Genomic DNA, 21132 nt, shown 5'->3' with positions numbered 1-21132 from the left:
TTATTTACTTTATATTTTTTTTGTTATTGATTTGCACCTTATTTTTTTCCATCATCCCGCAACTCTAAATTATCATGAAATCAATCCTTCACGCTTGCGGTGATACATTTGCGCCGACAAATTTGAGCGACGATCCGGGCTTTGATCGAGCAATACCGTTCCTGATTTGTCTCGCGCCTTCAGACCCGCCTTCATGCTTCGACAAGAAGCAAAATACAAAGCAATCGTTCCGACGGAGCTAAATTACTACAGGATAAAGAACGAATAGGAAATTTGGATTTCGAAACAAAAAAAAGAGGGGTGCAACACGAGGACTTCCCAGGGGGTCACCCATTCTAGTACTACTCTCGCCTAAGCACGCTTAACTTCGGAGTTCTGATGGGATCCGGTGCATTAATGCTGGTATGATCGCACCCGCCATTTTTCTTTCGCTTTATTCCTTTAAACTACCCAGTCCTGCGAAGCAGTGTGGCTTTTCTAGACCGAAATTCATTTTAAGCGTCAATTCAAGCATTTTCCTCTTATCCTTTTATTTATTTACTTTATATTTTTTTTGTTATTGATTTGCACCTTATTTTTTTCCATCATCCCGCAACTCTAAATTATCATGAAATCAATCCTTCACGCTTGCGGTGATACATTTGCGCCGACAAATTTGAGCGACGATCCGGGCTTTGATCGAGCCGTACCGTTCCTGATTTGTCTCGCGCCTTCAGACCCGCCTTCATGCTTCGACAAGAAGCAAAATATAAAGCAATCGTTCCGACGGAGCTAAATTACTACAGGATAAAGAACGAATAGGAAATTTGGATTTCGAAACAAAAAAGAGAGGGGTGCAACACGAGGACTTCCCAGGGGGTCACCCATCCTAGTACTATTCTCGCCCAAACACGCTTAACTTCGGAGTTCTGATGGGATCCGGTGCATTAGTGCTGGTATGATCGCACCCGCCATGTTCCTTTCGCTTTATTCTTTTAAACCACCCCGTGCTGCGAAACAGTGTGGCTTTTCTAGACCGAAATTCATTTTAAGCTTCGATTCAAGCTTTTTCCTCTTATCCTTTTATTTATTTACTTTATATTTTTTTTGTTATTGATATGCACCTTATTTTTTTCCCTCATACCGCAACTCTAAATTATCATGAAATCAATCCTTCATGCTTGCGGTGATACATTTGCGCCCACAAATTTGATCGACGATCCGGGCTTTGATCGAACCGTACCGTTCCTGATTTGTGTCGCGCCTTCAGACCCCCCTTCATGCTTCGACAAGAAGCAAAATATAAAGCAATCGTTCCGACGGAGCTAAATTACTACAGGATAAAGAACGAATAGGAAATTTGGATTTCGAAACAAAAATGAGAGTGCAACACGAGGACTTCCCAGGGGGTCACCCATCCTAGTACTACTCTCGCCCAAGCACGCTTAACTTCGGAGTTCTGATGGGATCCGGTGCATTAGTGCTGGTATGATCGCACCCGCCATGTTCCTTTCGCTTTATTCTTTTAAACCACCCCGTGCTGCGAAACAGTGTGGCTTTTCTAGACCGAAATTAATTTTAAGCGTCAATTCAAGCATTTTCCTCTTATCGTTTTATTTATTTACTTTATATTTCTTTTTGTTATTGATTTGCACCCTATTTTTTTCCCTCGTCCCGCAACTCTAAATTATCATGAAATCAATTCTTCACGCTTGCGGTGATTCACTTGCGCCGACAAATTTGAGCGACGATCCGGGCTTTGGTCGAGCAATACCGTTCCTGATTTGTCTCGCGCCTTCAGACCCGCCTTCATGCTTCGACAAGAAGCAAAATATAAAGCAATCGTTCCGACGGAGCTAAATTACTACAGGATAAAGAACGAATAGGAAATTTGGATTTCGAAACAAAAAAAAGAGGGGTGCAACACGAGAACTTCCCAGGGGGTCACCCATCCTAGTACTACTCTCGCCTAAGCACGCTTAACTTCGGAGTTCTGATGGGATCCGGTGCATTAATGCTGGTATGATCGCACCCGCCATTTTCCTTTCGCTTTATTCCTTTAAACTACCCAGTCCTGAAAAGCAGTGTGGCTTTTCTAGACCGAAATTTATTTTAAGCGTCAATACAAGCATTTTCCTCTTATCCTTTTATTTATTTACTTTATATTTTTTTTGTTATTGATTTGCACCTTATTTTTTTCCCTCATCCCGCAACTCTAAATTATCATGAAATCAATCATTCACGCTTGCGGTGATACATTTGCGCCGACAAATTTGAGCGACGATCCGGGCTTTGATCGAGCCGTACCGTTCCTGATTTGTCTCGCGCGTTCAGACCCGCTTCATGCTTCGACAAGAAGCAAAATATAAAGAAATCGTTCCGACGGAGCTAAATTACTACAGGATAAAGAACGAATAAGAAATTTGGATTTCGAAACAAAAAAGAGAGGGGTGCAACACGAGGACTTCCCAGGGGGTCACCCATCCTAGTACTACTCTCGCCCAAGCACGCTTAACTTCGGAGTTCTGATGGGATCCGGTGCACTAGTGCTGGTATGATCGCACCCGCCATGTTCCTTTCGCTTTATTCTTTTAAACCACCCCGTGCTGCGAAACAGTGTGGCTTTTCTAGACCGAAATTCATTTTAAGCTTCGATTCAAGCATTTTCCTCTTATCCTTTTATTTATTTACTTTACATTTTTTTTGTTATTGATATGCACCTTATTTTTTTCCCTCATTCCGCAACTCTAAATTATCATGAAATCAATCCTTCACGCTTGCGGTGATACATTTGCGCCGACAAATTTGAGCGACGATCCGGGCTTTGATCGAGCCGTACCGTTCCTGATTTGTCTCTCGCCTTCAGACCCGCTTCATGCTTCGACAAGAAGCAAAATATAAAGAAATCGTTCCGACGGAGCTAAATTACTACAGGATAAAGAACGAATAAGAAATTTGGATTTCGAAACAAAAAAGAGAGGGGTGCAACACGAGGACTTCCCAGGGGGTCACCCATCCTAGTACTACTCTCGCCCAAGCACGCTTAACTTCGGAGTTCTGATGGGATCCGGTGCACTAGTGCTGGTATGATCGCACCCGCCATGTTCCTTTCGCTTTATTCTTTTAAACCACCCCGTGCTGCGAAACAGTGTGGCTTTTCTAGACCGAAATTAATTTTAAGCGTCAATTCAAGCATTTTCCTCTTATCCTTTTATTTATTTACTTTATATTTCTTTTTGTTATTGATTTGCACCCTATTTTTTTCCCTCGTCCCGCAACTCTAAATTATCATGAAATCAATTCTTCACGCTTGCGGTGATTCACTTGCGCCGACAAATTTGAGCGACGATCCGGGCTTTGGTCGAGCAATACCGTTCCTGATTTGTCTCGCGCCTTCAGACCCGTCTTCATGCTTCGACAAGAAGCAAAATATAATGCAATCGTTCCGACGGAGCTAAATTACTACAGGATAAAGAACGAATAGGAAATTTGGATTTCGAAACAAAAAAAAGAGGGGTGCAACACGAGGACTTCCCAGGGGGTCACCCATCCTAGTACTACTCTCGCCTAAGCACGCTTAACTTCGGAGTTCTGATGGGATCCGGTGCATTAATGCTGGTATGATCGCACCCGCCATTTTCCTTTCGCTTTATTCCTTTAAACTACCCAGTCCTGAAAAGCAGTGTGGCTTTTCTAGACCGAAATTCATTTTAAGCGTCAATACAAGCATTTTCCTCTTATCCTTTTATTTATTTACTTTATATTTTTTTTGTTATTGATTTGCACCTTATTTTTTTCCCTCATCCCGCAACTCTAAATTATCATGAAATCAATCTTTCACGCTTGCGGTGATACATTTGCGCCGACAAATTTGAGCGACGATCCGGGCTTTGATCGAGCCGTATCGTTCCTGATTTGTCTCGCGCCTTCAGACCCGCTTCATGCTTCGACAAGAAGCAAAATATAAAGCAATCGTTCCGACGGAGCTAAATTACTACAGGATAAAGAACGAATAGGAAATTTGGATTTCGAAACAAAAAAGAGAGGGGTGCAACACGAGGACTTCCCAGGGGGTCACCCATCCTAGTACTACTCTCGCCCAAGCACGCTTAACTTCGGAGTTCTGATGGGATCCGGTGCACTAGTGCTGGTATGATCGCACCCGCCATGTTCCTTTCTGTGAGGACCCAGACCGTTCGTAAGTTGATATTAGGGTTAGGGCTAAGAAGAAAACCCTAATTTCCGGTTAAGATTGAAAACCCGCATTTTCTACATTTTCTTTATTAGAAAAGTTTCCCAGATAAGTTTTATGAGTAAATATAGTTTTAGATGTTTTTTTTCTAATATTAGTTAGTTTTTGAGAAATTAAGAACGTATATCGGATGTAGGACCCACTAGTGTGGGAAGGTATAGGATTCAATCCATTTGGTATAGGTTAATTAATTTTAAGAAGGTTAGAAACCCTAAGTGAGCAAAATCCCTAATGTTATGATTTATTAGAAGTTTTAAGTGGGTTTAAACCTAATTTTGTCCTTGACAAAAAAGTTATTGTTTAACTACTTTTATGTGGGATAAAGTATGCGTAAGTGTAAGTGACTAAGATGAGAAAGTGATTAGTGAAATAATTAAGCGTGATTATATGTTTTAGATTAGATTAAGTTATGACTTATGGAGTAAATTGAAAGGTTATCAAATGTTTGAGGGAAAATGTATATGAAAGAGAAAGTTGAAGTGCAAGGGTGAAAACAACAAATAAAGCATTTTTGTGATTGGTTGCTATAAGAAATATCTCCCAAAGCTTTGACTATATGTTGTCTTACAACTTATAAGAAACAAGAGAAAACAAAACTAAGAAAAAAAAGAAAGAAAGGAAGAGCCGAGAGAGAGAGTGAGAGCCGTGAGAAGAGAAAGAAAAAAAAAAGAAAAGGAAAGCTTGCTTTGGTGCATCATTTTTGCTCTTCAATCTTGAGTTTGGATCTTGGAGAAACAACTTGAGCACTTGATTGTTGTGGGTGATCATCTACAAAGCTTGAATCAAAGGTAAGAAAGTCTATTTGAAGACTTAAGTTGATTATTGTTTGATGAACTAGTGGTTATTTTGGCATAGGACCCTAGTTGTGCTTGATTGTGGTACCTCTTATGCCTATCACATGTTTTTATGGAGTACTTTGGTTAATTTTAGTGTTATTTGGTTGCTGAAAATTCGGCCAAGAAGAGGAAAGAATTTGGGTTTCTTGCTAATGCTTTCCTTACTTGTTTTAGTTGAGAAATGGACTTGTAGTGGTTATGTTTGATGAATTGCCTCACTTGATTTGGTTGGTTACTTGCAAAAAGCTGATTTGGGTTAAGAAACCCTAAACTCCATTAGGCTAATTTAGCTTAGCTTATGGTTAGTGAGATAGAGTTTGGTTAGTGAGAGGTTGGATTAAGTTCATTGGTGCAAATGAAATTTGGTTAGGGATTGTGGTTGATGATTGTTAAATTTGGTATTGACTTGGGAGGGGAATTTCGGACCATTTGTAGGCCATTTAGATGTTAGTATATGTGTGTTTATTTGGTACAAAAGTGGTTGAAAAACCTGCATAAGAACCATGAAAACGAACCATATGTTTGCGACATTTGAAACCGGCAAAATGGGTAAACAGGGCAACCCAGAACCTGAACTTGAGCTCCATTTTTCTTAATGTTCCGTGCTGATTCAGAAGTTTCGTAAAACATGAAAGTCGTAGCCCCTTGAGTCCTGAGTATGCCTGCAAAATTTCAGGTCAATCGGATTAGCGTAGCCTGAGTTATCGACGAAATGCTCAAGCCTGTTTTGACCCTCTGGTTCTACGCGTTTTCTGATTTTGTTTCTGCCCATGACTTTTCGATTTTTATAGAGTTCGATCTGGGTGCCGACTCCTTCATAAGAAGTTTAGATCTTGATCTCAGCTTCGAAACGGTATAAAGTACGTCGAAAATCGAGTTCCGTAGCTCCGGTTATGATCAAAACAATATCGCTCGTCAGAACTGCCTTGTATTTGGACAGTTCTGACGGGTATTTTGGCACTCGAATTTTGTTTTGTTCTGAATAGATTCAGGTCTTGGCCAAAACATGAAAGTTTTAGACTTATGTCTCAGCTTTCTAATGCCTTTGGAATTTCTTAATTTTAATTTCTGAGCCGTGAGTTACGGCCTTGCAAACAGGGCCTGTTTGGTAACTCGCAATGAAACAGCTGGAACTGTTTCACGCAATTTTCACCTATACCCTTTGAGATCTGGGTTGCGATGTCTTCATGAACATTGTAGCCCTTCCTCTTAGCTTCGTAACGGTACCTCATGTACCTTGATCTGATATTCCTAGACTAAATTTTGACCAAAACGGTTTGAGATGGCCGACTTGGCCATTTCCGTTTGCCGTTCTGCGCGGACGTGTGCGGCCGTTTTGCCGTTTCCGCACTTGCGCGTGCCAATTTTTCCGTTTGGCTTATTTCAAGTACGTTAGTTGCCGTTTGTGATATATTGTGACATAATCTTCGATTTCAGACAGTGGTGAGCTAGGCGGTGCCGGTGGGGCCCACTACTAGCCAACACACAAAGTGAATTCCGCCTTTATACTACTTTTGGTATTTTGAGTAAGTATTCAGGCCGCTCTTATGTGTTAGTTGTTTATGTGTTTCGTTATGTGTAAAAAGGGTACCTAGGCGAGGGTGTACTTTATCGCACTCGATCTAGACCCTAATTTACGCACCAATTTGTACATGACTTATGTATGTGAGAAATTTTGGAACAAAAACCCTTGAGCTTGTGGCTCGGGGTGACTTTTGAATACTTTTGTGAATTTTGTGAGTTTGCGGTTGAACTCAATACCTAGATGGACTATTCGAGCCGGTTAGGGCTTGGTCGAAGTCAGTCCAACTTGGTTTGAGGTCACCAAGTTTGTGACCCGAGCTTATGATTAAAGCTCAAGTTTGTGATTTCGTTCGCCTGGGCAAGTTTGTGAGGTGACTGGCCAGTGAGGGTGATAAGGTGTCGGTGGGTGTACAAGTGAAGTTCTACGGACCTTATTTATGGTCGACGGAGTGTCGACAGGAGATCAAGCATGGCAAATGAATTGGCTTTGGAGCCACCCGTATCCTTATTATGTGATGTTACTTTTCTGCTTTTGCTTTACTCTTACTGTGTAAATGTTGCTACGTGAAATTTACGCTTTTGCCCCTGTTTACTTACTAAGCTTTTAGCTTACCCCATTCCGTTTGTTTTCCTTAGCAGGGGCCGACGCGGGTACGTTTGGGGCTCATACACTAGTTTAGTAGATTGGCTTGTAATAGTTGAACTTTTAGGATGTTTGTTTTTATTCTGGTGGTTTGTATTAGGACCCTTCTTAGGGTCTCCCTTTTGGTTTTGGTTGTAAGTATACGGATGTAATAGTAAGAGCAGGTACTTTTGGAGAATGTAATTATAACTCTTTTGGGATTGTATATATTGTATGTATAGTACTCTTTTGGATTTTCTGGCTTTTATTGCTTTCAGTTTTGAGTCCTGGCGCGAGCTAGGCAGGCGGCCCGCCGATACCCTTGGGTTCGCCCTTGGGAGAAGTGGGGTCGTCACACTTTCGCTTTATTCTTTTAAACCACCCCGTGCTGCGAAACAGTGTGGCTTTTCTAGACCGAAATTCATTTTAAGCTTCAATTCAAGCATTTTCCTCTTATCCTTTTATTTATTTACTTTATATTTTTTTTTGTTATTGATTTGCACACTATTTTTTTCCCTCATCCCGCAACTCTAAATTATCATGAAATCAATCCTTCATGCTTGCGGTGATACATTTGCGCCGACAAATTTGAGCGACGATCCGGGCTTTGATCGAGCAATACCGTTCCTGATTTGTCTCGCGCCTTCAGACCCGCCTTCATGCTTCGACAAGAAGCAAAATATAAAGCAATCGTTCTGACGGAGCTAAATTACTACAGGATAAAGAACGAATAGGAAATTTGGATTTCGAAACAAAAAAAAGAGGGGTGCAACACGAGGACTTCCCAGGGGGTCACCCATTCTAGTACTACTCTCGCCTAAGCACGCTTAACTTCGGAGTTCTGATGGGATCCGGTGCATTAATGCTGGTATGATCGTACCCGCCATTTTCCTTTCGCTTTATTCCTTTAAACTACCCAGTCCTGCGAAGCAGTGTGGCTTTTCTAGACCGAAATTCATTTTAAGCGTCAATTCAAGCATTTTCCTCTTATCCTTTTATTTATTTACTTTATATTTTTTTTGTTATTGATTTGCACCTTATTTTTTTCCATCATCCCGCAACTCTAAATTATCATGAAATCAATCCTTCACGCTTGCGGTGATACATTTGCGCCGACAAATTTGAGCGACGATCCGGGCTTTGATCGAGCAATACCGTTCCTGATTTGTCTCGCGCCTTCAGACCCGCCTTCATGCTTCGACAAGAAGCAAAATACAAAGCAATCGTTCCGACGGAGCTAAATTACTACAGGATAAAGAACGAATAGGAAATTTGGATTTCGAAACAAAAAAAAGAGGGGTGCAACACGAGGACTTCCCAGGGGGTCACCCATCCTAGTACTACTCTCGCCTAAACACGCTTAACTTCGGAGTTCTGATGGGATCCGGTGCATTAATGCTGGTATGATCGCACCCGCCATTTTCCTTTCGCTTTATTCCTTTAAACTACCCAGTCCTGAAAAGCAGTGTGGCTTTTCTAGACCGAAATTCTTTTTAAGCGTCAATACATGCATTTTCCTCTTATCCTTTTATTTATTTACTTTATATTTTTTTTGTTATTGATTTGCACCTTATTTTTTCCCTCATCCCGCAACTCTAAATTATCATGAAATCAATCCTTCACGCTTGCGGTGATACATTTGCGCCGACAAATTTGAGCGACGATCCGGGCTTTGATCGAGCCGTACCGTTCCTGATTTGTCTCGCGCCTTCAGACCCGCCTTCATGCTTCGACAAGAAGCAAAATATAAAGCAATCGTTCCGACGGAGCTAAATTACTACAGGATAAAGAACGAATAGGAAATTTGGATTTCGAAACAAAAAAAAAAGGGGTGCAACACGAGGACTTCCCAGGGGGTCACCCATCCTAGTATTATTCTCGCCCAAACACGCTTAACTTCGGAGTTCTGATGGGATCCGGTGCATTAGTGCTGGTATGATCGCACCCGCCATGTTCCTTTCGCTTTATTCTTTTAAACCACCCCGTGCTGCGAAACAGTGTGGCTTTTCTAGACCGAAATTCATTTTAAGCTTCGATTCAAGCATTTTCCTCTTATCCTTTTATTTATTTACTTTATATTTTTTTTGTTATTGATATGCACCTTATTTTTTTCCCTCATCCCGCAACTCTAAATTATCATGAAATCAATCCTTCATGCTTGCGGTGATACATTTGCGCCCACAAATTTGAGCGACGATCCGGGCTTTGATCGAACCGTACCGTTCCTGATTTGTGTCGCGCCTTCAGACCCCCCTTCATGCTTCGACAAGAAGCAAAATATAAAGCAATCGTTCCGACGGAGCTAAATTACTACAGGATAAAGAACGAATAGGAAATTTGGATTTCGAAACAAAAATGAGAGTGCAACACGAGGACTTCCCAGGGGGTCACCCATCCTAGTACTACTCTCGCCCAAGCACGCTTAACTTCGGAGTTCTGATGGGATCCGGTGCATTAGTGCTGGTATGATCGCACCCGCCATGTTCCTTTCGCTTTATTCTTTTAAACCACCCCGTGCTGCGAAACAGTGTGGCTTTTCTAGACCGAAATTAATTTTAAGCGTCAATTCAAGCATTTTCCTCTTATCCTTTTATTTATTTACTTTATATTTCTTTTTGTTATTGATTTGCACCCTATTTTTTTCCCTCGTCCCGCAACTCTAAATTATCATGAAATCAATTCTTCACGCTTGAGGTGATTCACTTGCGCCGACAAATTTGAGCGACGATCCGGGCTTTGGTCGAGCAATACCGTTCCTGATTTGTCTCGCGCCTTCAGACCCGCCTTCATGCTTCGACAAGAAGCAAAATATAAAGCAATCGTTCCGACGGAGCTAAATTACTACAGGATAAAGAACGAATAGGAAATTTGGATTTCGAAACAAAAAAAAGAGGGGTGCAACACGAGGACTTCCCAGGGGGTCACCCATCCTAGTACTACTCTCGCCTAAGCACGCTTAACTTCGGAGTTCTGATGGGATCCGGTGCATTAATGCTGGTATGATCGCACCCGCCATTTTCCTTTCGCTTTATTCCTTTAAACTACCCAGTCCTGCGAAGCAGTGTGGCTTTTCTAGACCGAAATTCATTTTAAGCGTCAATACAAGCATTTTCCTCTTATCCTTTTATTTATTTACTTTATATTTTTTTTGTTATTGATTTGCACCTTATTTTTTTCCCTCATCCCGCAACTCTAAATTATCATGAAATCAATCCTTCTCGCTTGCGGTGATACATTTGTGCCGACAAATTTGAGCGACGATCCGGGCTTTGATCGAGCCGTACCGTTCCTGATTTGTCTCGCGCCTTCAGACCCGCTTCATGCTTCGACAAGAAGCAAAATATAAAGCAATCGTTCCGACGGAGCTAAATTACTACAGGATAAAGAACGAATAGGAAATTTGGATTTCGAAACAAAAAAGAGAGGGGTGCAACACGAGAACTTCCCAGGGGGTCACCCATCCTAGTACTACTCTCGCCCAAGCACGCTTAACTTCGGAGTTCTGATGGGATCCGGTGCACTAGTGCTGGTATGATCGCACCCGCCACGTTCCTTTCGCTTTATTCTTTTAAACCACCCCGTGCTGCGAAACAGTGTAGCTTTTCTAGACCGAAATTCATTTTAAGCTTCGATTCAAGCATTTTCCTCTTATCCTTTTATTTATTTACTTTATATTTTTTTTTGTTATTGATTTGCACACTATTTTTTTCCCTCATCCCGCAACTCTAAATTATCATGAAATCAATCCTTCACGCTTGCGGTGATACATTTGCGCCGACAAATTTGAGCGACGATCCGGGCTTTGATCGAGCAATACCGTTCCTGATTTGTCTCGCGCCTTCAGACCCGCCTTCATGCTTCGACAAGAAGCAAAATATAAAGCAATCGTTCCGACGGAGCTAAATTACTACAGGATAAAGAACGAATAGGAAATTTGGATTTCGAAACAAAAAAAAGAGGGGTGCAACACGAGGACTTCCCAGGGGGTCACCCATTCTAGTACTACTCTCGCCTAAGCACGCTTAACTTCGGAGTTCTGATGGGATCCGGTGCATTAATGCTGGTATGATCGCACCCGCCATTTTCCTTTCGCTTTATTCCTTTAAACTACCCAGTCCTGCGAAGCAGTGTGGCTTTTCTAGACCGAAATTCATTTTAAGCGTCAATTCAAGCATTTTCCTCTTATCCTTTTATTTATTTACTTTATATTTTTTTTGTTATTGATTTGCACCTTATTTTTTTCCCTCATCCCGCAACTCTAAATTATCATGAAATCAATCCTTCACGCTTGCGGTGATACATTTGCGCCGACAAATTTGAGCGACGATCCGGGCTTTGATCGAGCCGTACCGTTCCTGATTTGTCTCGCGCCTTCAGACCCGCCTTCATGTTTCGACAAGAAGCAAAATATAAAGCAATCGTTCCGACGGAGCTAAATTACTATAGGATAAAGAACGAATAGGAAATTTGGATTTCGAAACAAAAAAGAGAGGGGTGCAACACGAGGACTTCCCAGGGGGTCACCCATCCTAGTACTATTCTCGCCCAAACACGCTTAACTTCGGAGTTCTGATGGGATCCGGTGCATTAGTGCTGGTATGATCGCACCCGCCATGTTCCTTTCGCTTTATTCTTTTAAACCACCCCGTGCTGCGAAACAGTGTGGCTTTTCTAGACCGAAATTCATTTTAAGCTTCGATTCAAGCATTTTCCTCTTATCCTTTTATTTATTTACTTTATATTTTTTTTGTTATTGATATGCACCTAATTTTTTTCCCTCATCCCGCAACTCTAAATTATCATGAAATCAATCCTTCATGCTTGCGGTGATACATTTGCGCCCACAAATTTGAGCGACGATCCGGGCTTTGATCGAACCGTACCGTTCCTGATTTGTGTCGCGCCTTCAGACCCCCCTTCATGCTTCGACAAGAAGCAAAATATAAAGCAATCGTTCCGACGGAGCTAAATTACTACAGGATAAAGAACGAATAGGAAATTTGGATTTCGAAACAAAAATGAGAGTGCAACACGAGGACTTCCCAGGGGGTCACCCATCCTAGTACTACTCTCGCCCAAGCACGCTTAACTTCGGAGTTCTGATGGGATCCGGTGCATTAGTGCTGGTATGATCGCACCCGCCATGTTCCTTTCGCTTTATTCTTTTAAACCACCCCGTGCTGCGAAACAGTGTGGCTTTTCTAGACCGAAATTAATTTTAAGCGTCAATTCAAGCATTTTCCTCTTATCCTTTTATTTATTTACTTTATATTTCTTTTTGTTATTGATTTGCACCCTATTTTTTTCCCTCGTCCCGCAACTCTAAATTATCATGAAATCAATTCTTCACGCTTGAGGTGATTCACTTGCGCCGACAAATTTGAGCGACGATCCGGGCTTTGGTCGAGCAATACCGTTCCTGATTTGTCTCGCGCCTTCAGACCCGCCTTCATGCTTCGACAAGAAGCAAAATATAAAGCAATCGTTCCGACGGAGCTAAATTACTACAGGATAAAGAACGAATAGGAAATTTGGATTTCGAAACAAAAAAAAGAGGGGTGCAACACGAGGACTTCCCAGGGGGTCAGCCATCCTAGTACTACTCTCGCCTAAGCACGCTTAACTTCGGAGTTCTGATGGGATCCGGTGCATTAATGCTGGTATGATCGCACCCGCCATTTTCCTTTCGCTTTATTCCTTTAAACTACCCAGTCCTGCGAAGCAGTGTGGCTTTTCTAGACCGAAATTCATTTTAAGCGTCAATACAAGCATTTTCCTCTTATCCTTTTATTTATTTACTTTATATTTTTTTTGTTATTGATTTGCACCTTATTTTTTTCCCTCATCCCGCAACTCTAAATTATCATGAAATCAATCCTTCTCGCTTGCGGTGATACATTTGTGCCGACAAATTTGAGCGACGATCCGGGCTTTGATCGAGCCGTACCGTTCCTGATTTGTCTCGCGCCTTCAGACCCGCTTCATGCTTCGACAAGAAGCAAAATATAAAGCAATCGTTCCGACGGAGCTAAATTACTACAGGATAAAGAACGAATAGGAAATTTGGATTTCGAAACAAAAAAGAGAGGGGTGCAACACGAGAACTTCCCAGGGGGTCACCCATCCTAGTACTACTCTCGCCCAAGCACGCTTAACTTCGGAGTTCTGATGGGATCCGGTGCACTAGTGCTGGTATGATCGCACCCGCCATGTTCCTTTCGCTTTATTCTTTTAAACCACCCCGTGCTGCGAAACAGTGTAGCTTTTCTAGACCGAAATTCATTTTAAGCTTCGATTCAAGCATTTTCCTCTTATCCTTTTATTTATTTACTTTATATTTTTTTTTGTTATTGATTTGCACACTATTTTTTTCCCTCATCCCGCAACTCTAAATTATCATGAAATCAATCCTTCACGCTTGCGGTGATACATTTGCGCCGACAAATTTGAGCGACGATCCGGGCTTTGATCGAGCAATACCGTTCCTGATTTGTCTCGCGCCTTCAGACCCGCCTTCATGCTTCGACAAGAAGCAAAATATAAAGCAATCGTTCCGACGGAGCTAAATTACTACAGGATAAAGAACGAATAGGAAATTTGGATTTCGAAACAAAAAAAAGAGGGGTGCAACACGAGGACTTCCCAGGGGGTCACCCATTCTAGTACTACTCTCGCCTAAGCACGCTTAACTTCGGAGTTCTGATGGGATCCGGTGCATTAATGCTGGTATGATCGCACCCGCCATTTTCCTTTCGCTTTATTCCTTTAAACTACCCAGTCCTGCGAAGCAGTGTGGCTTTTCTAGACCGAAATTCATTTTAAGCGTCAATTCAAGCATTTTCCTCTTATCCTTTTATTTATTTACTTTATATTTTTTTTGTTATTGATTTGCACCTTATTTTTTTCCCTCATCCCGCAACTCTAAATTATCATGAAATCAATCCTTCACGCTTGCGGTGATACATTTGCGCCGACAAATTTGAGCGACGATCCGGGCTTTGATCGAGCCGTACCGTTCCTGATTTGTCTCGCGCCTTCAGACCCGCCTTCATGCTTCGACAAGAAGCAAAATATAAAGCAATCGTTCCGACGGAGCTAAATTACTACAGGATAAAGAACGAATAGGAAATTTGGATTTCGAAACAAAAAAGAGAGGGGTGCAACACGAGGACTTCCCAGGGGGTCACCCATCCTAGTACTATTCTCGCCCAAACACGCTTAACTTCGGAGTTCTGATGGGATCCGGTGCATTAGTGCTGGTATGATCGCACCCGCCATGTTCCTTTCGCTTTATTCTTTTAAACCACCCCGTGCTGCGAAACAGTGTGGCTTTTCTAGACCGAAATTCATTTTAAGCTTCGATTCAAGCATTTTCCTCTTATCATTTTATTTATTTACTTTATATTTTTTTTGTTATTGATATGCACCTTATTTTTTTCCCTCATCCCGCAACTCAAAATTATCATGAAATCAATCCTTCATGCTTGCGGTGATACATTTGCGCCCACAAATTTGAGCGACGATCCGGGCTTTGATCGAACCGTACCGTTCCTGATTTGTGTCGCGCCTTCAGACCCCCCTTCATGCTTCGACAAGAAGCAAAATATAAAGCAATCGTTCCGACGGAGCTAAATTACTACAGGATAAAGAACGAATAGGAAATTTGGATTTCGAAACAAAAATGAGAGTGCAACACGAGGACTTCCCAGGGGGTCACCCATCCTAGTACTACTCTCGTCCAAGCACGCTTAACTTCGGAGTTCTGATGGGATCCGGTGCATTAGTGCTGGTATGATCGCACCCGCCATGTTCCTTTCGCTTTATTCTTTTAAACCACCCCGTGCTGCGAAACAGTGTGGCTTTTCTAGACCGAAATTAATTTTAAGCGTCAATTCAAGCATTTTCCTCTTATCCTTTTATTTATTTACTTTATATTTCTTTTTGTTATTGATTTGCACCCTATTTTTTTCCCTCGTCCCGCAACTCTAAATTATCATGAAATCAATTCTTCACGCTTGCGGTGATTCACTTGCGCCGACAAATTTGAGCGACGATCCGGGCTTTGGTCGAGCAATACCGTTCCTGATTTGTCTCGCGCCTTCAGACCCGCCTTCATGCTTCGACAAGAAGCAAAATATAAAGCAATCGTTCCGACGGAGCTAAATTACTACAGGATAAAGAACGAATAGGAAATTTGGATTTCGAAACAAAAAAAAGAGGGGTGCAACACGAGGACTTCCCAGGGGGTCACCCATCCTAGTACTACTCTCGCCTAAGCACGCTTAACTTCGGAGTTCTGATGGGATCCGGTGCATTAATGCTGGTATGATCGCACCCGCCATTTTCCTTTCGCTTTATTCCTTTAAACTACCCAGTCCTGAAAAGCAGTGTGGCTTTTCTAGACCGAAATTCATTTTAAGCGTCAATACAAGCATATTCCTCTTATCCTTTTATTTATTTACTTTATATTTTTTTGTTATTGATTTGCACCTTATTTTTTTCCCTCATCCCGCAACTCTAAATTATCATGAAATCAATCCTTCACGCTTGCGGTGATACATTTGCGCCGACAAATTTGAGCGACGATCCGGGCTTTGATCGAGCCGTACCGTTCCTGATTTGTCTCGCGCCTTCAGACCCGCCTTCATGCTTCGACAAGAAGCAAAATATAAAGCAATCGTTCCGACGGAGCTAAATTACTACAGGATAAAGAACGAATAGGAAATTTGGATTTCGAAACAAAAAAAAAAAGGGTGCAACACGAGGACTTCCCAGGGGGTCACCCATCCTAGTATTATTCTCGCCCAAACACGCTTAACTTTGGAGTTCTGATGGGATCCGGTGCATTAGTGCTGGTATGATCGCACCCGCCATGTTCCTTTCGCTTTATTCTTTTAAACCACCCCGTGCTGCGAAACAGTGTGGCTTTTCTAGACCGAAATTCATTTTAAGCTTCGATTCAAGCATTTTCCTCTTATCCTTTTATTTATTTACTTTATATTTTTTTTGTTATTGATATGCACCTTATTTTTTTCCCTCATCCCGCAACTCTAAATTATCATGAAATCAATCCTTCATGCTTGCGGTGATACATTTGCGCCCACAAATTTGAGCGACGATCCGGGCTTTGATCGAACCGTACCGTTCCTGATTTGTGTCGCGCCTTCAGACCCCCCTTCATGCTTCGACAAGAAGCAAAATATAAAGCAATCGTTCCGACGGAGCTAAATTACTACAGGATAAAGAACGAATAGGAAATTTGGATTTCGAAACAAAAATGAGAGTGCAACACGAGGACTTCCCAGGGGGTCACCCATCCTAGTACTACTCTCGCCCAAGCACGCTTAACTTCGGAGTTCTGATGGGATCCGGTGCATTAGTGCTGGTATGATCGCACCCGCCATGTTCCTTTCGCTTTATTCTTTTAAACCACCCCGTGCTGCGAAACAGTGTGGCTTTTCTAGACCGAAATTAATTTTAAGCGTCAATTCAAGCATTTTCCTCTTATCCTTTTATTTATTTACTTTATATTTCTTTTTGTTATTGATTTGCACCCTATTTTTTTCCCTCGTCCCGCAACTCTAAATTATCATGAAATCAATTCTTCACGCTTGAGGTGATTCACTTGCGCCGACAAATTTGAGCGACGATCCGGGCTTTGGTCGAGCAATACCGTTCCTGATTTGTCTCGCGCCTTCAGACCCGCCTTCATGCTTCGACAAGAAGCAAAATATAAAGCAATCGTTCTGACGGAGCTAAATTACTACAGGATAAAGAACGAATAGGAAATTTGGATTTCGAAACAAAAAAAAGAGGGGTGCAACACGAGGACTTCCCAGGGGGTCACCCATTCTAGTACTACTCTCGCCTAAGCACGCTTAACTTCGGAGTTCTGATGGGATCCGGTGCATTAATGCTGGTATGATCGTACCCGCCATTTTCCTTTCGCTTTATTCCTTTAAACTACCCAGTCCTGCGAAGCAGTGTGGCTTTTCTAGACCGAAATTCATTTTAAGCGTCAATTCAAGCATTTTCCTCTTATCCTTTTATTTATTTACTTTATATTTTTTTTGTTATTGATTTGCACCTTATTTTTTTCCCTCATCCCGCAACTCTAAATTATCATGAAATCAATCCTTCACGCTTGCGGTGATACATTTGCGCCGACAAATTTGAGCGACGATCCGGGCTTTGATCGAGCAATACCGTTCCTGATTTGTCTCGCGCCTTCAGACCCGCCTTCATGCTTCGACAAGAAGCAAAATACAAAGCAATCGTTCCGACGGAGCTAAATTACTACAGGATAAAGAACGAATAGGAAATTTGGATTTCGAAACAAAAAAAAGAGGGGTGCAACACGAGGACTTCCCAGGGGGTCACCCATCCTAGTACTACTCTCGCCTAAACACGCTTAACTTCGGAGTTCTGATGGGATCCGGTGCATGTTTGCTGGTATGATCGCACCCGCCATTTTCCTTTCGCTTTATTCCTTTAAACTACCCAGTCCTGAAAAGCAGTGTGGCTTTTCTAGACCGAAATTCTTTTTAAGCGTCAATACATGCATTTTCCTCTTATCCTTTTATTTATTTACTTTATATTTTTTTTGTTATTGATTTGCACCTTATTTTTTCCCTCATCCCGCAACTCTAAATTATCATGAAATCAATCCTTCACGCTTGCGGTGATACATTTGCGCCGACAAATTTGAGCGACGATCCGGGCTTTGATCGAGCCGTACCGTTCCTGATTTGTCTCGCGCCTTCAGACCCGCCTTCATGCTTCGACAAGAAGCAAAATATAAAGCAATCGTTCCGACGGAGCTAAATTACTACAGGATAAAGAACGAATAGGAAATTTGGATTTCGAAACAAAAAAAAAAGGGGTGCAACACGAGGACTTCCCAGGGGGTCACCCATCCTAGTATTATTCTCGCCCAAACACGCTTAACTTCGGAGTTCTGATGGGATCCGGTGCATTAGTGCTGGTATGATCGCACCCGCCATGTTCCTTTCGCTTTATTCTTTTAAACCACCCCGTGCTGCGAAACAGTGTGGCTTTTCTAGACCGAAATTCATTTTAAGCTTCGATTCAAGCATTTTCCTCTTATCCTTTTATTTATTTACTTTATATTTTTTTTGTTATTGATATGCACCTTATTTTTTTCCCTCATCCCGCAACTCTAAATTATCATGAAATCAATCCTTCATGCTTGCGGTGATACATTTGCGCCCACAAATTTGAGCGACGATCCGGGCTTTGATCGAACCGTACCGTTCCTGATTTGTGTCGCGCCTTCAGACCCCCCTTCATGCTTCGACAAGAAGCAAAATATAAAGCAATCGTTCCGACGGAGCTAAATTACTACAGGATAAAGAACGAATAGGAAATTTGGATTTCGAAACAAAAATGAGAGTGCAACACGAGGACTTCCCAGGGGGTCACCCATCCTAGTACTACTCTCGCCCAAGCACGCTTAACTTCGGAGTTCTGATGGGATCCGGTGCATTAGTGCTGGTATGATCGCACCCGCCATGTTCCTTTCGCTTTATTCTTTTAAACCACCCCGTGCTGCGAAACAGTGTGGCTTTTCTAGACCGAAATTAATTTTAAGCGTCAATTCAAGCATTTTCCTCTTATCCTTTTATTTATTTACTTTATATTTCTTTTTGTTATTGATTTGCACCCTATTTTTTTCCCTCGTCCCGCAACTCTAAATTATCATGAAATCAATTCTTCACGCTTGAGGTGATTCACTTGCGCCGACAAATTTGAGCGACGATCCGGGCTTTGGTCGAGCAATACCGTTCCTGATTTGTCTCGCGCCTTCAGACCCGCCTTCATGCTTCGACAAGAAGCAAAATATAAAGCAATCGTTCCGACGGAGCTAAATTACTACAGGATAAAGAACGAATAGGAAATTTGGATTTCGAAACAAAAAAAAGAGGGGTGCAACACGAGGACTTCCCAGGGGGTCACCCATCCTAGTACTACTCTCGCCTAAGCACGCTTAACTTCGGAGTTCTGATGGGATCCGGTGCATTAATGCTGGTATGATCGCACCCGCCATTTTCCTTTCGTTTTATTCCTTTAAACTACCCAGTCCTGAAAAGCAGTGTGGCTTTTCTAGACCGAAATTCATTTTAAGCGTCAATACAAGCATTTTCCTCTTATCCTTTTATTTATTTACTTTATATTTTTTTTGTTATTGATTTGCACCTTATTTTTTTCCCTCATCCCGCAACTCTAAATTATCATGAAATCAATTCTTCACGCTTGCGGTGATACATTTGCGCCGACAAATTTGAGCGACGATCCGGGCTTTGATCGAGCAGTACCGTTCCTGATTTGTCTCGCGCTTTCAGACCCGCCTTTATGCTTCGACAAGAAGCAAAATATAAAGCAATCGTTCCGACGGAGCTAAATTACTACAGGATAAAGAACGAATAGGAAATTTGGATTTCGAAACAAAAAAGAGAGGGGTGCAACACGAGGACTTCCCAGGGGGTCACCCATCCTAGTACTATTCTCGCCCAAACACGCTTAACTTCGAAGTTCTGATGGGATCCGGTGCATTAGTGCTGGTATGATCGCACCCGCCATGTTCCTTTCGCTTTATTCTTTTAAACCACCCCGTGCTGCGAAACAGTGTGGCTTTTCTAGACCGAAATTCATTTTAAGCTTCGATTCAAGCATTTTCCTCTTATCCTTTTATTTATTTACTTTACATTTTTTTTGTTATTGATATGCACCTTATTTTTTTCCCTCATTCCGCAACTCTAAATTATCATGAAATCAATCCTTCACGCTTGCGGTGATACATTTGCGCCGACAAATTTGAGCGACGATCCGGGCTTTGATCGAGCCGTACCGTTCTTGATTTGTCTCGCGCCTTCAGACCCGCTTCATGCTTCGACAAGAAGCAAAATATAAAGCAATCGTTCCGACGGAGCTAAATTACTACAGGATAAAGAACGAATAGGAAATTTCGATTTCGAAACAAAAAAGAGAGGGGTGCAAGACGAGGACTTCCCAGGGGGTCACCCATCCTAGTACTACTCTCGCCCAAGCACGCTTAACTTCGGAGTTCTGATGGGATCCGGTGCACTAGTGCTGGTATGATCGCACCCGCCATGTTCCTTTCGCTTTATTCTTTTAAACCACCCCGTGCTGCGAAACAGTGTGGCTTTTCTAGACCGAAATTCATTTTAAGCTTCAATTCAAGCATTTTCCTCTTATCCTTTTATTTATTTACTTTATATTTTTTTTTGTTATTGGTTTGCACACTATTTTTTTCCCTCATCCCGCAACTCTAAATTATCATGAAATCAATCCTTCACGCTTGCGGTGATACATTTGCGCCGACAAATTTGAGCGACGATCCGGGCTTTGATCGAGCAATACCGTTCCTGATTTGTCTCGCGCCTTCAGACCCGCCTTCATGCTTCGACAAGAAGCAAAATATAAAGCAATCGTTCTGACGGAGCTAAATTACTACAGGATAAAGAACGAATAGGAAATTTGGATTTCGAAACAAAAAAAAATTGGGGTGCAACACGAGGACTTCCCAGGGGGTCACCCATTCTAGTACTACTCTCGCCTAAGCACGCTTAACTTCGGAGTTCTGATGGGATCCGGTGCATTAATGCTGGTATGATCGCACCCGCCATTTTCCTTTCGCTTTATTCCTTTAAACTACCCAGTCCTGCGAAGCAGTGTGGCTTTTCTAGACCGAAATTCATTTTAAGCGTCAATACAAGCATTTTCCTCTTATCCTTTTATTTATTTACTTTATATTTTTTTTGTTATTGATTTGCACCTTATTTTTTTCCCTCATCCCGCAACTCTAAATTATCATGAAATCAATCCTTCACGCTTGCGGTGATACATTTGTGCCGACAAATTTGAGCGACGATCCGGGC

General features: G+C 42.0%; 33 non-coding genes across 33 annotated transcripts; all 33 read right to left on the bottom strand.

The window, feature by feature from the left end:
* Positions 1 to 297: 297 nt before the first annotated feature.
* Positions 298 to 416, bottom strand: LOC113720063 (5S ribosomal RNA). Its single transcript, XR_003455180.2, has one exon. It is a non-coding gene; the product is annotated as a 5S ribosomal RNA (ribosomal RNA).
* Positions 417 to 830: 414 nt separating this feature from the next.
* Positions 831 to 949, bottom strand: LOC113720076 (5S ribosomal RNA). Its single transcript, XR_003455192.2, has one exon. It is a non-coding gene; the product is annotated as a 5S ribosomal RNA (ribosomal RNA).
* A 411-nt stretch (positions 950 to 1360) lies between these two features.
* LOC113720062 (5S ribosomal RNA) lies at positions 1361 to 1479 on the bottom strand. The gene has a single exon (XR_003455179.2). It is a non-coding gene; the product is annotated as a 5S ribosomal RNA (ribosomal RNA).
* A 415-nt stretch (positions 1480 to 1894) lies between these two features.
* On the bottom strand, positions 1895 to 2013 carry LOC113720077 (5S ribosomal RNA). The gene has a single exon (XR_003455193.2). It is a non-coding gene; the product is annotated as a 5S ribosomal RNA (ribosomal RNA).
* Positions 2014 to 2426: 413 nt separating this feature from the next.
* LOC140030664 (5S ribosomal RNA) lies at positions 2427 to 2545 on the bottom strand. Its single transcript, XR_011834582.1, has one exon. It is a non-coding gene; the product is annotated as a 5S ribosomal RNA (ribosomal RNA).
* A 413-nt stretch (positions 2546 to 2958) lies between these two features.
* Positions 2959 to 3077, bottom strand: LOC140030663 (5S ribosomal RNA). Its single transcript, XR_011834581.1, has one exon. It is a non-coding gene; the product is annotated as a 5S ribosomal RNA (ribosomal RNA).
* A 415-nt stretch (positions 3078 to 3492) lies between these two features.
* On the bottom strand, positions 3493 to 3611 carry LOC140031446 (5S ribosomal RNA). Its single transcript, XR_011835368.1, has one exon. It is a non-coding gene; the product is annotated as a 5S ribosomal RNA (ribosomal RNA).
* Positions 3612 to 4024: 413 nt separating this feature from the next.
* Positions 4025 to 4143, bottom strand: LOC140030662 (5S ribosomal RNA). The gene has a single exon (XR_011834580.1). It is a non-coding gene; the product is annotated as a 5S ribosomal RNA (ribosomal RNA).
* A 3833-nt stretch (positions 4144 to 7976) lies between these two features.
* LOC140032316 (5S ribosomal RNA) lies at positions 7977 to 8095 on the bottom strand. Its single transcript, XR_011836242.1, has one exon. It is a non-coding gene; the product is annotated as a 5S ribosomal RNA (ribosomal RNA).
* A 414-nt stretch (positions 8096 to 8509) lies between these two features.
* On the bottom strand, positions 8510 to 8628 carry LOC113722391 (5S ribosomal RNA). The gene has a single exon (XR_003456703.2). It is a non-coding gene; the product is annotated as a 5S ribosomal RNA (ribosomal RNA).
* A 413-nt stretch (positions 8629 to 9041) lies between these two features.
* On the bottom strand, positions 9042 to 9160 carry LOC113722310 (5S ribosomal RNA). The gene has a single exon (XR_011835572.1). It is a non-coding gene; the product is annotated as a 5S ribosomal RNA (ribosomal RNA).
* A 411-nt stretch (positions 9161 to 9571) lies between these two features.
* Positions 9572 to 9690, bottom strand: LOC113720057 (5S ribosomal RNA). Its single transcript, XR_003455175.1, has one exon. It is a non-coding gene; the product is annotated as a 5S ribosomal RNA (ribosomal RNA).
* A 415-nt stretch (positions 9691 to 10105) lies between these two features.
* Positions 10106 to 10224, bottom strand: LOC140031445 (5S ribosomal RNA). Its single transcript, XR_011835367.1, has one exon. It is a non-coding gene; the product is annotated as a 5S ribosomal RNA (ribosomal RNA).
* Positions 10225 to 10637: 413 nt separating this feature from the next.
* On the bottom strand, positions 10638 to 10756 carry LOC113720061 (5S ribosomal RNA). The gene has a single exon (XR_003455178.2). It is a non-coding gene; the product is annotated as a 5S ribosomal RNA (ribosomal RNA).
* A 415-nt stretch (positions 10757 to 11171) lies between these two features.
* On the bottom strand, positions 11172 to 11290 carry LOC140031604 (5S ribosomal RNA). The gene has a single exon (XR_011835525.1). It is a non-coding gene; the product is annotated as a 5S ribosomal RNA (ribosomal RNA).
* A 414-nt stretch (positions 11291 to 11704) lies between these two features.
* On the bottom strand, positions 11705 to 11823 carry LOC113722394 (5S ribosomal RNA). The gene has a single exon (XR_003456705.2). It is a non-coding gene; the product is annotated as a 5S ribosomal RNA (ribosomal RNA).
* A 411-nt stretch (positions 11824 to 12234) lies between these two features.
* Positions 12235 to 12353, bottom strand: LOC140029918 (5S ribosomal RNA). The gene has a single exon (XR_011833833.1). It is a non-coding gene; the product is annotated as a 5S ribosomal RNA (ribosomal RNA).
* A 415-nt stretch (positions 12354 to 12768) lies between these two features.
* LOC140032065 (5S ribosomal RNA) lies at positions 12769 to 12887 on the bottom strand. The gene has a single exon (XR_011835991.1). It is a non-coding gene; the product is annotated as a 5S ribosomal RNA (ribosomal RNA).
* A 413-nt stretch (positions 12888 to 13300) lies between these two features.
* On the bottom strand, positions 13301 to 13419 carry LOC113722331 (5S ribosomal RNA). The gene has a single exon (XR_003456653.2). It is a non-coding gene; the product is annotated as a 5S ribosomal RNA (ribosomal RNA).
* Positions 13420 to 13834: 415 nt separating this feature from the next.
* On the bottom strand, positions 13835 to 13953 carry LOC140031603 (5S ribosomal RNA). Its single transcript, XR_011835524.1, has one exon. It is a non-coding gene; the product is annotated as a 5S ribosomal RNA (ribosomal RNA).
* Positions 13954 to 14367: 414 nt separating this feature from the next.
* LOC113722339 (5S ribosomal RNA) lies at positions 14368 to 14486 on the bottom strand. Its single transcript, XR_003456660.2, has one exon. It is a non-coding gene; the product is annotated as a 5S ribosomal RNA (ribosomal RNA).
* Positions 14487 to 14897: 411 nt separating this feature from the next.
* On the bottom strand, positions 14898 to 15016 carry LOC140030827 (5S ribosomal RNA). Its single transcript, XR_011834746.1, has one exon. It is a non-coding gene; the product is annotated as a 5S ribosomal RNA (ribosomal RNA).
* A 415-nt stretch (positions 15017 to 15431) lies between these two features.
* LOC140031443 (5S ribosomal RNA) lies at positions 15432 to 15550 on the bottom strand. The gene has a single exon (XR_011835365.1). It is a non-coding gene; the product is annotated as a 5S ribosomal RNA (ribosomal RNA).
* A 413-nt stretch (positions 15551 to 15963) lies between these two features.
* LOC140032179 (5S ribosomal RNA) lies at positions 15964 to 16082 on the bottom strand. Its single transcript, XR_011836104.1, has one exon. It is a non-coding gene; the product is annotated as a 5S ribosomal RNA (ribosomal RNA).
* A 411-nt stretch (positions 16083 to 16493) lies between these two features.
* Positions 16494 to 16612, bottom strand: LOC140029917 (5S ribosomal RNA). The gene has a single exon (XR_011833832.1). It is a non-coding gene; the product is annotated as a 5S ribosomal RNA (ribosomal RNA).
* Positions 16613 to 17027: 415 nt separating this feature from the next.
* On the bottom strand, positions 17028 to 17146 carry LOC113722333 (5S ribosomal RNA). Its single transcript, XR_003456655.2, has one exon. It is a non-coding gene; the product is annotated as a 5S ribosomal RNA (ribosomal RNA).
* A 414-nt stretch (positions 17147 to 17560) lies between these two features.
* On the bottom strand, positions 17561 to 17679 carry LOC140032601 (5S ribosomal RNA). Its single transcript, XR_011836527.1, has one exon. It is a non-coding gene; the product is annotated as a 5S ribosomal RNA (ribosomal RNA).
* Positions 17680 to 18092: 413 nt separating this feature from the next.
* On the bottom strand, positions 18093 to 18211 carry LOC140031649 (5S ribosomal RNA). The gene has a single exon (XR_011835571.1). It is a non-coding gene; the product is annotated as a 5S ribosomal RNA (ribosomal RNA).
* A 411-nt stretch (positions 18212 to 18622) lies between these two features.
* On the bottom strand, positions 18623 to 18741 carry LOC113722312 (5S ribosomal RNA). Its single transcript, XR_003456636.2, has one exon. It is a non-coding gene; the product is annotated as a 5S ribosomal RNA (ribosomal RNA).
* A 415-nt stretch (positions 18742 to 19156) lies between these two features.
* On the bottom strand, positions 19157 to 19275 carry LOC113722397 (5S ribosomal RNA). The gene has a single exon (XR_003456708.2). It is a non-coding gene; the product is annotated as a 5S ribosomal RNA (ribosomal RNA).
* Positions 19276 to 19689: 414 nt separating this feature from the next.
* Positions 19690 to 19808, bottom strand: LOC140031581 (5S ribosomal RNA). The gene has a single exon (XR_011835502.1). It is a non-coding gene; the product is annotated as a 5S ribosomal RNA (ribosomal RNA).
* Positions 19809 to 20221: 413 nt separating this feature from the next.
* Positions 20222 to 20340, bottom strand: LOC113722357 (5S ribosomal RNA). The gene has a single exon (XR_003456672.2). It is a non-coding gene; the product is annotated as a 5S ribosomal RNA (ribosomal RNA).
* A 416-nt stretch (positions 20341 to 20756) lies between these two features.
* On the bottom strand, positions 20757 to 20875 carry LOC140031602 (5S ribosomal RNA). Its single transcript, XR_011835523.1, has one exon. It is a non-coding gene; the product is annotated as a 5S ribosomal RNA (ribosomal RNA).
* Between the last annotated feature and the right edge of the window lie 257 nt (positions 20876 to 21132).

This window comes from Coffea arabica, chromosome 11e (assembly GCF_036785885.1).
Source record: "Coffea arabica cultivar ET-39 chromosome 11e, Coffea Arabica ET-39 HiFi, whole genome shotgun sequence".
NCBI lineage: Eukaryota > Viridiplantae > Streptophyta > Magnoliopsida > Gentianales > Rubiaceae > Coffea > Coffea arabica.
Note: the sequence above shows the minus strand (reverse complement) of the source record. Positions and strands in the feature narration are given on the sequence as shown.